The sequence below is a fragment of the Amblyomma maculatum genome, chromosome 10, assembly GCF_055883805.1.
Source record: "Amblyomma maculatum isolate TAMU_Amacu chromosome 10, ASM5588380v1, whole genome shotgun sequence".
NCBI lineage: Eukaryota > Metazoa > Arthropoda > Arachnida > Ixodida > Ixodidae > Amblyomma > Amblyomma maculatum.
In genome coordinates this window covers 33,238,468-33,251,763 of record NC_139353.1, presented here as the reverse complement: position 1 = coordinate 33,251,763, position 13,296 = coordinate 33,238,468, and positions in this window count along the sequence as shown.

The following is a 13,296-nucleotide window of genomic DNA, read 5'->3' as shown; positions in this document are numbered from 1 at the left end:
GCGCAGTTGCTACGGGAAAAAGAGGGTTTGTGAAGAGAAGCAGGCGACTGCCATAGCGCGTCTTCTTGAGATCGACATTGGCGTCGTGTGGAAACAGGCGCAGATCGCCGACACTTGCAATAGCGAGACATGTCCTCGCTGCGGCCGCAACTGTAACAGAGTGGCGCCTCTCGGTTATCAAAGAAGTAGGGTGATGACTTCTGGTCGAAAGAGAATATCCGGTGGGCGTGTGTCGAGCTGGGGCGGAAATTCTCCGTAAGGATACTGATCCGGTTGATGTCGGTGTTCGTGAAATTCAGAAAGGCACCAATCGTGTTCGCACTGCCCGGTGCGCCGCTCCTTTGTACTTTGAGCACAGGGAGTAGGCTGGTCCATATGTGGCTCAAGCAAAAAGCATGCGTGGCGTGCTTTGTGACGTTACCCAGGTAGCACAGAATGTGGGGCCCCAGTAGGTCCGATGTAGGCAAGTGGGGCTGGGGCAACCATCATAAAACCTGCATCGGTCCCCGATGGGGCAAATGTGGGCAAGCCCCATTTGGGCTTGCCCCTGCTCCTCCTGCATGGGTCCCATAGCGGCGTTTCTTGGGCTAATGCAGAGCACATTCCTGCATCCAGACCACAAGGGTCCCTTGCCGGATATTTGAGGGCAATCCAACCTAAATGTGGGCTTTTTATGGGAAAGCCCTCATAGATCCGAAGTGAGGCCGCCCCCATTAAATCTTTGTGGGACCAACATCGGCCGTAGTGGGGCAAGAAAACGGACATACCCACATGCTGCCCAAATCGGCCCCTTGTAGGTTACTTGACGGCAGGTGAAATATGAATAAGGGCTCAATTTGGGCAAGCCCTCGTGAAGCCCAAATGAGGCAGCCTTAGCTAAACCGCTTTAGGTCCCACATAGGCTGTAATGGGGCTGGAAGGCGGGCGTGCCCGCATGGTACCAAAATCGGTCCTTTGTGGGGGCTTTGAAGGCCCGTGCAACAGCAGGTAGGCTCTAGGTTCAAAAACAACGTCCAGCCCAATTGGGGCTGCCCACATAAAACTGCTTTATATCCCACATGGGCCGTAATGGGGCTGGAAGGCGGGAGGGCCCGCATGATAGCAAAATTGGTCCCTTGTGGGGAATTTGAAGGCACGTGCAATAGCAAGTGGGCTTTAGGTTCAAAACCAACACCCAGCCCAATTGGGGCTGCCCACACAAAACCGCTGTAGGTCCCACATCGGCCGTAATGGGGCTAGAAGGCGTGCGTGCAATTGCGTAATCATTGTTTCCAACTTTTATTTGCATTAGATGTTGCCCTAAAAAACTGTTATAGATGGTTTGTATAACAGTTGTGGCCATGTTTAGTCGATTAGAAATTTACATGGCTTTAGTTCTCGCGCTCGTGCAAATTGCGCTACATATACTAAAACAAACTGATTGCTAACTGTTGCCTCTTATGTGGTTGCTTTGGACAGCCTGCAACACGCGGTACAATATTACTGTTCAGAACACACATCTCCATAGCCTGAACAAGATGTACATGAAGTCATTTCGGCTAGATGAATGTTATGAATTATTGTAAAATTTAATATTGTGGCTGTTTAGAAAGTGCAGACATGTATAAAGTAATTAATTATGTGCCTAAATATTGATTGGGAAAACTTGCACTAGGGCTTTCCATCAATTTCCTACGTCGGACCCCTATGAGAATAATGTGGGCAAGCCCAAGTGTGGCTAGCGCTATAGAACCCGCATTGGTCCTATGTCATTTTCTGGGGGGCTAACTGAAATTAAAAAAAAAATTTTCCTCCAAAGCGGCTGCCCAAATCGGTCCAAAGTAGGACCATCGCGGGGAGTTGGCGGGATGTGCCCTTTTAACAATGCCGGAAAAATGTGGGCAGCCCCGCAAGGGCTGCCTGCATCGGCCCCTAGTGGGGCCAATTGGGGCTTTGTCAACAGCCCGCTTCGGGCCTACGTCGGCCCCTCTTGCAGCACCCACATTGAGCCCACCGGGGCTGTCCTGCATTGCCTACATCGGGCCCACCGGGGCCCACCCTTCATAGCCCACTTTGTGCTACCTGGGTAGTTACGTTAGTTAGTTAGCAGACCAAATTTCGGGAAAATTCGCTACTACTTGAATGCCTCAAACACAAGACACTGCTACATGACATCAACTCTACAGGCAAGGTTGTCTTTCGTGATGAGAAAATTGTAAACGCCTTCAGCGATACCTTTAAGAGCTGGCCCACCCTGTCTTCTTCAAACATAGTTGTGTTGATAAGGCGGCAATGTCTGCAAACTTCTTCGATGTACTTTGTGTATTTCTCACCTGGAGCCTGAGCTCTATGTCCTAGGGTCTGCTCGGCTTTCTTTTTCTTAGGCGATAACGTCTTCATCTACGAACGTGTCAGCACCCAGACCAGTTGGGACCCCAGCGTAGTGATGGAAAACGTCATATTCTACTCGTCCGGCACAGCGAGGTAATGGTATGACACCTACGAGGACGAATTAACGAGTTGAAATATCTTCAAATAAAAACTTCGTGCTGTTTGGAAAAGAAGATGCTTTGAAGCTCGTGGCCAAACAAACACATCTAGTCGCGTACGCAGGCCTCCACTGACAGCTACGACACATACATTCAATATATGCTAGCCTTATGCCACATGGTTGACACCGCCATGTCGGAATCGGAAAAGGTGGGCCTCATTTTAAAAGGGATTGCGAACGACGCTTTTTACTTGCTCCTGTGCAAGGACTGTGATAGCGTCGACGTCCTCATCAAGGAGTTCCATCTCTTGTAGCAAGTAAAGAACCTGTGCATCAACAGTTTCTACGAGCTCACTACACGGCTGCAACACCTTCATGTGTTACGAACCAGGCACTAACTATTACACATCCTGCTTCGCTCCCTTGAGTCGCTGACATTGTCATCGGACTCGTTCACCTCGAACTGGAGGACTAGGCACTTGCTCCACCAGTACCCACTGTCCCCGACCACCACTTGCCCGATGTCTCCTTTATTTAGGCCGTCGTGCATGGCGAACTTGTAACTTGGACACCTTGCCTGCGGTCTGTTCCATCACAAACTCCAGCGTTCGAACACCCGAAACGAATGCTTTCCTTTCCAGAGCACCGTATGTTTGTCACTACCGAAATCCTGTGGCGGACACCTGTTGATCGCCCCATATGCTTCAACTGTTCCTATAAGGGCCACATTTCCTGGAACTACCTTAAGACATGGCATTTATCTCGTAGCACCGTGTTTTTCTATCATATCCAGAAACTTGTCGCTGTTCTTCGTTTCGACCTCAGAGTGACAAGTCAAATTCTGTCAACGATTACGACGTCGGTCTTGCTCCTCATTTCCATGAGCTCGTCGTTGTCAATCACCGCAGCCTTGAAAGAACTTTCGTAAGTTCTTTCAAGACTGCCGACATTGCTAAGCCGCTCAATCATCGTTCTAAAAAGTGTGTAAGCACCGATCTTGCACTTTGACTTGTCAGCTCCTACAAACGTCCGTACGGATGCCTGTGGCTACAGTATAGGGCCAACACTTTCCCAGCACCAGTCCTAGAACCACCGTGTAATTACCTATGGCAGTCACCTCCTGTCCCCTTCAGAGAAGAATTACTCCATTTCCGAACTAGAGTGTTTGGTCCTGTGGGCTGTTGCAAAATTTCTAACATAACTATCTGGCAGGCTATTCACACTTGTCACAGATAATCACGTACTGTGCTGACTTGTTCTCTTAAAGATTCCATTTGTCGTTTCGGGCGATGGGCTCCATGACACCAGGAATATGACTATGCGCTGATCTACAAGTCCGGCTGCTTGCGCAAAGATGCCGACTGCCTCTCCCGTTATCCTGTTGCCCACACTGATATTCCCACGACAGCATGCGTCATCGACCTGTTCTCTCTATTCCATTTTAAAACTATCAACGAAGAACCGCGTCGGGATACGGAGCACCTATCATTAATAGGCCTCCCAAACCGACCCTTCACTAAACGCTTTACTCTTTTTTGCGGCTTTTATACGGTCGGTATATTCAGCCTACTTGTACTGATATTCTCCGTCCCCAAGCACTTACGAAAAATCGTTCTCCACGAACTCTATGATATTCCGACTGCTAGCCATCAGAGCGTTATCTCGCACGTACGACCGTATCCTCCGTCAATTCTTCAGGCCTGGCCTCTACCGCTCAAGGCGCTGTTACGTTGGTGCTTGAGATGAATGTCAGCGTCGCAAGTGGCCTGCATCTCCTCCTGCTGAAAATGATTTCCCCATTACCTATGAAAATCATTCCACATTCTCGTTATTTGTGAACCGAACATATATACAATTTAGTGAATATCCTGTTACGAGGCCTTTTCTTCGCACGCATGCACCAGGACAAGCAAAGTTATTGTATACCTTTGACGTGAACTAACATACGTTCTTCCGGTTCCTCCGAACAATCATAACCAGTAAGCCTGCATGACCGTGAAAAGCCGCGCCTTGACGTTTTCCCTTGTGGCTGTGTACCTCGTGCCATCAAGCCGTTTTGACACCGTGAGAATGAGTGACCTGATGGGAGTCACAAGTGTTCCATGGATTATCACAGGAGATTTCAATGCCCATCATCCCTTGTTGTGAGTTGTTCGCATGAACGTCAGGGGCAGAAAGCTTGTCTCCTTTGCCTGGGACCATAACTTTCAATGCCTTAATGACTGAACTCCGACGTATATTAGTGAATTATAGCAGCTGCCTGGACTTGAATTTCGTTTCGGAATGCCTTACAAGACGCGTCCGCTGGTTTTCAGGTATTGAAACCCATGGAAACGCGACCACATCCCGACCTACCTTACCATTACCGGCCATGTAATATTTTCCTCAGCACGACGTATGCGCAACATTGACTGGAAATTTTTAAGGAAATTATGGAAGAAGCTTGTGTTGAAAGCTTCGACACGGGTATCGAAGGAAATATTAAGGAGTCTATGGAAAGAGCAACCCGCTTCTTAAGCCCTGTTTTCAAACTACGCTCATTTTGATACTGAATTACAGCGACTGCGATCGCTATGGCGGCGAGCAGAGCGTAGATAACGTCGCACAAAGTCCCACCTAGACCTTCGGTATGCCAGGTGCAAACAAAAGAAGATACAGCGCAGAGCTCAGACACTTGAGACTCAACGCTGGCGGACTTTTTGCGCAACACTGGATCCACGGAACTCCTTGTTACACGTTTGGAATGTGATTCGTGGCCTCCGAACATACCTTGAACAGCGCTACCCGTTCCAATCCTTCGCGCTGCACCAGCGACGCAGCGGAGTATTGCTGTGAGCTTCCACCACCAAGGAATTCCCGTATGGATTTGTTATTTTCTTAAGAAGAACTCGACGCCGCGCTAGCTTGTTACAGATGGTAGTCATCGCTTGGGCTCAACGGTGTGTCGTACGCCGCGCTTACCAAACATGGCCAGGAGGCTCGTCATGCTCTTTTGGGCCTTTGCAACAAGTGATGGTGCAACGGCACAGTTCCCAATGACTGGAAGACCAGCCGGCTCATTCCACTGCTTAAACCCCGGAAATCACCCCTCCAACTCTCATCATATCGTCCGATAGCACTTGCAAGCTGTGTCGGCAAAGTTACGGAACGAATGCTGCTCACGCACATTGAGGGGTGCTTGGAGAGATAGCGAGTGTATCCAGGCTTTATGTCCGGTTTTCGACGTGGGCGTTCGTCTATCGACAACGTGGTTGACCTGGTTACATCCGTTCAGGTGTAAAAACATTTGAAAAGATTGACTTCGGCATTGTTTTTGGACATTAAGGGCGCCTACGAAATTACACATGAGGCTATTATGGAAGCATTGCAAACCACTGAAACTGGAGGCCGTATGTTCAGCTGGATACGCAGCTATTTATCAGAGTGGTCGCTTTTTTTCACACTTAGGACGGACCAACCTCTTTGCACCAGTGCTCACGCGGAGTCTCATAGGGTTGGGTGTTGAGTCCAATCCTGTTCAACCTTGCTCTCATCGGCCTGGTTGATTTCCTGCCACAATCTGCTCAGATGTCCATCTATGCTGATGATATCTGCATTTGGGCGCCAAGTGTGACTCGTCTCCAAGTTCGTGCGAGACTTCAGAGAGCAGCATCAATCGTGACGTCTTACCTACATTTGCAGGGCCTTAGCATTTCAAGTGAGAAATGCTCTGTTGTGGCCTTAACACGAAAACAAATGTCACACTTTACCACATCTATAAACAGGGAAAGCCATTCCATGTGAAAAAAGCCATCGCTTTCTGGGAGTTGCCATCGACAGGAATCTTTCGTGGAGCCCACATTTGAATGACATGAAAGAGACTACTTGCTATTGTTCCTGTTCTCTCCTTCCTTGGGGGAAGTCATGGGGCGCATGAGTGCATTCGATGCTTCAACTTTATCGATCGTTATTTTTGTGGGTACATTCGGTACAGCCTTAGATATTCAACAACATCACGCAGACGAACATTCTGACTCTCCAAAGTGTGCAAGCGCAAGCTATCCGCATCTGCCTCGGTTTGCCGAAAAGCACCTTAACGGTAGCAACGGTTGTTCTAGCCGGGGAACATCCTGTAACTCCTTATGTTGCTGTGGAGATACTGAGAACACACATTTGACACCTTGCACGAGTTCCTAATCACCACCTGGCAAATCTCCAGCACCTAGACCATGTACCGCCTTTTCCAAAACCATTGAAGATCACCGCACTTATCTTCCCTCGCAGTTCACCCCTGCTTCAAGACCGTGCGCAACCGAATGGAGCCTAAATGAACCTCAGATTCACCTATCAATTCCTGGCATAAAGAAGAAAGCTGGGGTACCAATGCTTGCCTTGCAACAAATGACACGCTGGATCACCTGCGCTCTAAGCACAATCGCCGAATACATGTGTACACAGATGGCTCAGTTACGTCAGCCAGCTCCGCGGGGTCAGTGGTAGCTATAGTACCGGCAAGGTTCGTCTTGATAAAGCTAGACAACACATCTCACCTCTTCGACTGGCGCGAAACTAGCTCTCGTACGCGCTGCAGTCGAATACATCGGCCAAGAACTCCCCCCAAGAATGGTCAGTTTTCACGGACTCCAAACCAGCGCTTCAAGACATGCAAGCGGCAATACTCCAAGGCTCAAATGAACAACAAATTTCAGAGATCCGCACGCTGCACCACGCCGCAATATCCAAAGGCTACGGCATCATCTACCAGTATTTGCCAGGACACTGTGGCATTGCAGGAAATAACCAGGCGGACGACGCTGCCCGTTGTGCCCACAACGAAGGACTTCCAGTCTAAATTTCGTTAACGAGAGCCGACGCAGCGAGCGTGCTTCGCTGTTTGGCTGTGAGGCTGACACATTCAGCGTGGAACACCGGAGAGTTCTCCAACCATCGCCTCAAGGCATTGGACCCCGAACTGTGCCTGCGTATTCCCTACCACACAATACGTCGTGAAACAATGTTCCTGTGCCCCCTATGGCTTTGCGTTGCTTTCGCAAATAAATGCACTTTCCTGATCGGGATGGCTGACAGCCGGGCTTGTGAACGATGTGACATTGATAAAACGATTGAACACCTTTTGTGATTGCCCTGTTTTTGCAACTGAACGACATACGCCGCGTGCTGCATTGGATCGTCTGGACGCTCACCCCTTATGGAAGGAAGGGAAGATCTTGGAACCATGGCCACATAAATCATTTGCGCTGAAAGCCTACAAGGCACTTCGCTGCCCCGTCGGAGTGGTGCAGTGGTAAGACGCCCGACTACTGTGCCGGAGTACCCGGGCTCGAACCCGACCGCTGCGGCTGCGTTTCAATGGAGGCGAAACGAAGAGGCGTCCGTGTGCTGTGCGATGTCAGCACACCTTAAAGATCCCCAGGTGGTCGAAATCACTCCGTAGCCCTCCACTACTGCTCCTTTTTCTCTCTTTCCACTTTAACTCCCACCTTCCTCCCTTCCCTTACAGTGCGGTTCAGGTGCCCACAGAAACACGCCTTTCCTTTCCTGAGAACCAATTATTCTTCGCTTTTTAGCAGAGACTAGCCTGATTGACACTGTGATTTTCTCATCTCCTCTCTTCTTTTACTCTCCCCCTTTAATCCCCCATTCCCCTTCCTCAGCGCAGGGTAGCCAACCGAAATTCATTCTTTCTGGTTAACATCCCTGCCTTCCACCCTCCTTTTCTCCTCCCTCCTCCTCCTCCTGCTGGCTTCAAAGAAGGGTGCTCTTCATCGTCTTAATAGCTGGCGTTCCCGATTCATTCGAAACAATTGCAGGCAAGTGCGTATGTCAATAGATGCTGACGATAATTGTATTTTGATTACTGGCCACCACCACAAGCGATTAGCCCTGATAGCTCAACAGGCTCTACTTTCAGTAGAAGCTTACCTTCAAGAAGTGGGATTGTCTCTATCAGTGGAAAACTCCGGCTTTGTTCTGCTGCCAGGTGTAGGGAAATGTCATGCGCGGTTAAAGATAGACCTTGGCCACTCTTCCATTATCCAGTTCAATCACACACGTTTTCTGGGTGTCATTATTGACTCTCATTTACAGAGGCGAATAGCTGTCGACGCGATTGTCTCATCTCTATCTTCGCGTCTCAATGTGATCCGTGGAATTGCAAGTGCGCCATGGGGAAACCATCCTTCTTCAATGGTCAAACTGCATGAAGTGCTGGTGATCAGTCGCATAATGTACTAATTTCCTTTAATTTCCCCTCGGCATCACAGCTTGAACGCCTCGAAGTTTTCCATAAAAAGGGCCTAAGAAGAACCATTGGAGCTCCTCAGGCGCCAGCGAACAATGCAATACTTCTTGAGTCACTATTGAAACCTCTTAGCATTGTCACTTCACAGAGTCTACTATTGCAAATTGGCCGCCTCAGAGAGACAGTAGCTGGGCAATCCTCTCTTTTGCGGATCCACAAGTGATTTGAGGCGAGATCGTACTTGGCACTTATTACTCTTACATCTCTATTCATTAATGCTCGAAGGCAAAGGAAACGATTGAAACCACACTGGTCATTTCCAACCCTCAACTGTAAGGTGATGACTGCCCATGTGAGCGCAAAGCGCAGTTTTCCTTTAGCGGCAACACGTTCACTCATACTTGAACATTTGGAAAGAGAGTATGCCCGTCTTCTTTGCATTTTCAGCGATGGTTCTGTAGACAAGGTCAGAAACTCTAGCTCACAGCCTTTTTACATTCCTTCTGCCTGTAGAAACTGTGGATGCGACGAGTCTATAGGCCACATTATTTGTGAGTGCCCGATATACAGTGAGGAAAGGCAGTGTCTGTGCCGTACTCTGGAGCATCTAGATAGACGCCCATTGACTGAAATTAAGATTTTAGGTCCCTGGCCACGGCGATCGTGTGCGGTGAAGTCCTCCCAGGCACTGCTCCGCTTTATGAAAAGCACAGGCCTAATCGAAAGACTATGAGTTTGCTAGGATATGACTGTGACGTTATGTGATGTGGCGTGTCGTTTATGTGACTGCACTAACTTCAACTATCCCTCTCTCACAACTTTTATATCCACTCATCCCCTTCCCCCAGTGCAGGGTAGCAAACCGGTTGCTTTTACTGTTTAACCTCCCTGCCTTTCCTCTTCATCTTCCTCCTCCTCCTTCTAAGGACTATATGGGGTCTGTGCGTTTTACTGAAGTCGTGTCCTACATAACGGCCAAAAGTTTTGCTATTGAGGTGGCTTTCAGAACCTGGGGGCTTGTCCGGCACAACCTGTTCTCATCCTAACACTCAAAATCTGCCCTTCAAAGGTAGAGCGCGGGTTCCCTATTGTTGCCTTGTTTGTAAACTCTCTACACTTAGTGCAGAATTTGCATAGGCTTTACTCTACATTTCTAATGGGTGCCCTCACACATAGGTGTCAGAGGCAACGAGGTGGCAGACAGTCTCGCCCATAATGCATTGTCAGGTCCTTCCACGAAAAAGTCCTTCAATATAAAAAAGACTCTTCAGAGAAACGGTATTCAATACTTTTAGTACCCTGTGGAGTGCGCCCCATTAGCCATGAGTGACCAAGCAACTGAGAAGAGTTCAGGCCACTCTACTACGTCGCATTCGCACGAGATCTGCTCGTACTCCTGCTTGGATGCATAAGGCGGGCATGACATAGCATCCGCTATCTTCTATATGAGGTGTTTGCGGGGATATAGAACATTATATTATGTGCTCTCTAGAGTACAATGCGGAGAGGTGTGTGACGCTCTCTTCCCTCAAGAAGACAGGAGCCCTTCATGGTTCACTTCAGGACCATATTTACCCGAGTGGAAACCAGACATTAAAAAGGGAGGCTTCACACCTTCTTTTACAATTTCTGCAGGACACTGATCTTGACTCTAGATGGTAAGAGCTGGAAAAGACTATGTTCTAATGGGAGTTAATATTTGTGTAGATGGTGACTTCTGGAGTGGACTATGTTATACTGTGAGGGAATGTGTGTATAGATGGTGGCAGCTGGAATGGACTGTGTTTTACTCTGAGTGAATGTGTGCATAGATGATGATTTCTAGAATAGACTATGTTATACTGAGGGTGAATGTATGCAGAGATGGTGACTGCTGTAGTGAAATATGTACTCTTATAAGTTAATGTGTGGGGCAGATTTCGCAAATATTAGGATTTTTTAAGACATAAGTGACGCTACCGTGGAGCAATCGCTCGCAGAATAAGCAAGGCTAATCTCACCTGTAGCATATAACAATTCAACTCAACTCCTGCTGGCTTCTTTCAGCCCACCAACATCTCTACGAAGCCGTTCCGCACCATCGAATTGGACCTTTCGGACCCTTTTTTGAGTCCGCTTCTGGCAATAGATGGGTTGCAGTAGCCACAGAATATGCCACCTGGTACCCAGTAACGGGCTCGCTCCTTACGCATACTGCCCCTGATGTCACCGACTTTCATCACGATCGACCTCATTCTTCATCATAGGCTATCCCGCGAAATGCTCACTGACCGTGGCCACGCTTTTTGTTTAGCAGTTGTGGACGACATTTCATGCTCGGGCTCAACTAAACACATTTTGACCACTGCTTACCACCCACAAACAAACGGACTCAGAGAGAGGCTTAATCGGCTTCTTATAGACATGCTCGCCATGTAGGTCTCCTCTGATCGCCGTCACAGGAACAACCACCTCCAATACATACGTTACATTGTCATATAACTCTTCACGTCCCGACACTGTCGCCTTCTCCATTTTACCTTTCGTAGACGTTTATCCTCAATTGCCACTTGACACATTGTTTCGAACATTTGGTCTCCCATATTTTTAATGAGTCAATGCTCGAGCCGACTATGCTCGTCACGTTGCTTGTTACCACTGCCAAATCTCCCAAATATAGATAGATGGGTTTGTTGACAGAAAAGGCAGATAGATTGGCCGGATTAATTAAAACCTGCCCTGCTACTCTTCACTAAGGAAGGGGACAAGAAAATTAGCTAGGTTGCGTAACTAAAGCTGACGTAGCTTCTCTTTCTGTTCTGTCTTTTTCTTCTTCTTCTTCTGCGGCGTGGCGTGGCTACCGACCGGGTTTACCCGACGACTTGAAGAGGGGCTCCAGCTGCGGTCGCTGTAAACGTCAAACGTGGCTACCGGCCGGATTTGCGCGACGGTCTGAAACCTGGCGTAGCATTGCTTACGCAATAAAAGAGGATCATGGTGGTTGACGATATGGAAGCAGTTCTATGTGGCTCAAAACGACAAAGAGCCCGCACTCTTTGGACATCGTTCCCTTTGTCCTGTCAAGCACCCAGCAGCAGTTCCTCCGACAGAGGTCTCTTGTTCAAACGCTTCAAGGAAGCGGCTAGCACTTCTTCCAGTGCATACACTGGGCACACCAATAATATATGTTCTGCAGTGTATGGGATGCCAGAGGTTTAACATTTCGTGGAATCCGCCTCTGCAAGTGAATACAAGTGCATGCGCGTTAAAGCCACGTTTAAACGAAGTTTAAGCAGAAAGCATGCATGATGGCGCCAAATTTCACGCCGAGCCTAAAATCTCAGTTTCTATTGAGTCTTCTTAAACGAATATGTCGGGAGTCTGGCTGGGTCCAGTAAGCTGAAGTATATAGCATTCTTCATACAGTTCGTCAGAGGTCACGTGGTATCCGCTCTTGAAAAATTTATAGCTGTTTGGAGGCCAGTGCTAAGGGCACGTTTTGCCTCAGCATCGGCCTGTTCATTTCCATGGAAACCGCAGTAGGCACTGATTCGTTGAAACATTATCCTGTTGCCTTGCAGTGGGGCAGACGTAAGGAGCTCCATGATTTTGAGTGTCAGAGACTGGTAGGCGGTGTGGCGTAAGAAATTTTCCAAACTCTATAGTGCAGTCTTTGAGTCCGTGAATATACGCCATTTTTTAGTTGGTTCCCCACAGCTGTGCGAAGATTCCCGACAGGCTACAAGTTCAGCAGTGGTGGATGTAGAAGTGTGCCCAAAATTGAAATGGAGGTTTGTTTTCTGAGGCGGCATCCCAGAGCTGCAACGGATGCCTCTGCTGACACCATGGAGGAAGGAAACAACTTAGGAGAGGCCCTTGCCATTCCCAATGCATTGGAGAAAGTGTGGCGGAAGTGACGTCAAAATTTAGGGTTAGCCAAGTCGGGCCATTGGTAACGGCGACGCTGTTACTATGACAACTCGAGCCACTAGCAACAGCGTTGCTAAAGGCCCTAGCTACGTGAGCATCGCGGAGAAAGAAAATGCGGAGGGTAAAGGAGGAGGAGAGAAGTTGCAGCGTCAGGGCCTCTCCTAAGTTCTTTCCTTCCTCCATGGCTGACACAGATCCGTCAGTGGATACGTGAAGATAATTATGATATTTTTTCGAGCTGTGAGTCAGAGTAAGTTTTTTGAGCCCACTAATTGTCACCATTGTTTTCTTTAGTATCCCGAGAACACGTAGATGCACCGAAGGATTATCCATCACTCATGGTGTTTGGGCGAAACGATAGAAGAGGGCATAGCCAGGTTACTAGCGACTGATGGCAGCGACGTGCACGTTTAAAACTGCAGTCCGGCAGCTTATCCAGAATCTTTCTCAGTGGGTGATAACAATATCGTGTAAGCGCTTGTAAATTCAAACGAAATGGTTCGTGTGATAAGGATATCGATATTGCCCGGTCATGTGCTCTTGAATTGTGCTTCTGTTAGAGGTGCATCTGGGCAATCTAAGACATACCTTCAGCGCCTGCGCTTGCACGATTTTTTAAGTACACAAGCAGGAAATGATAATATTAAGGAGTACTGGGAGACTGTACCGAAAGTCA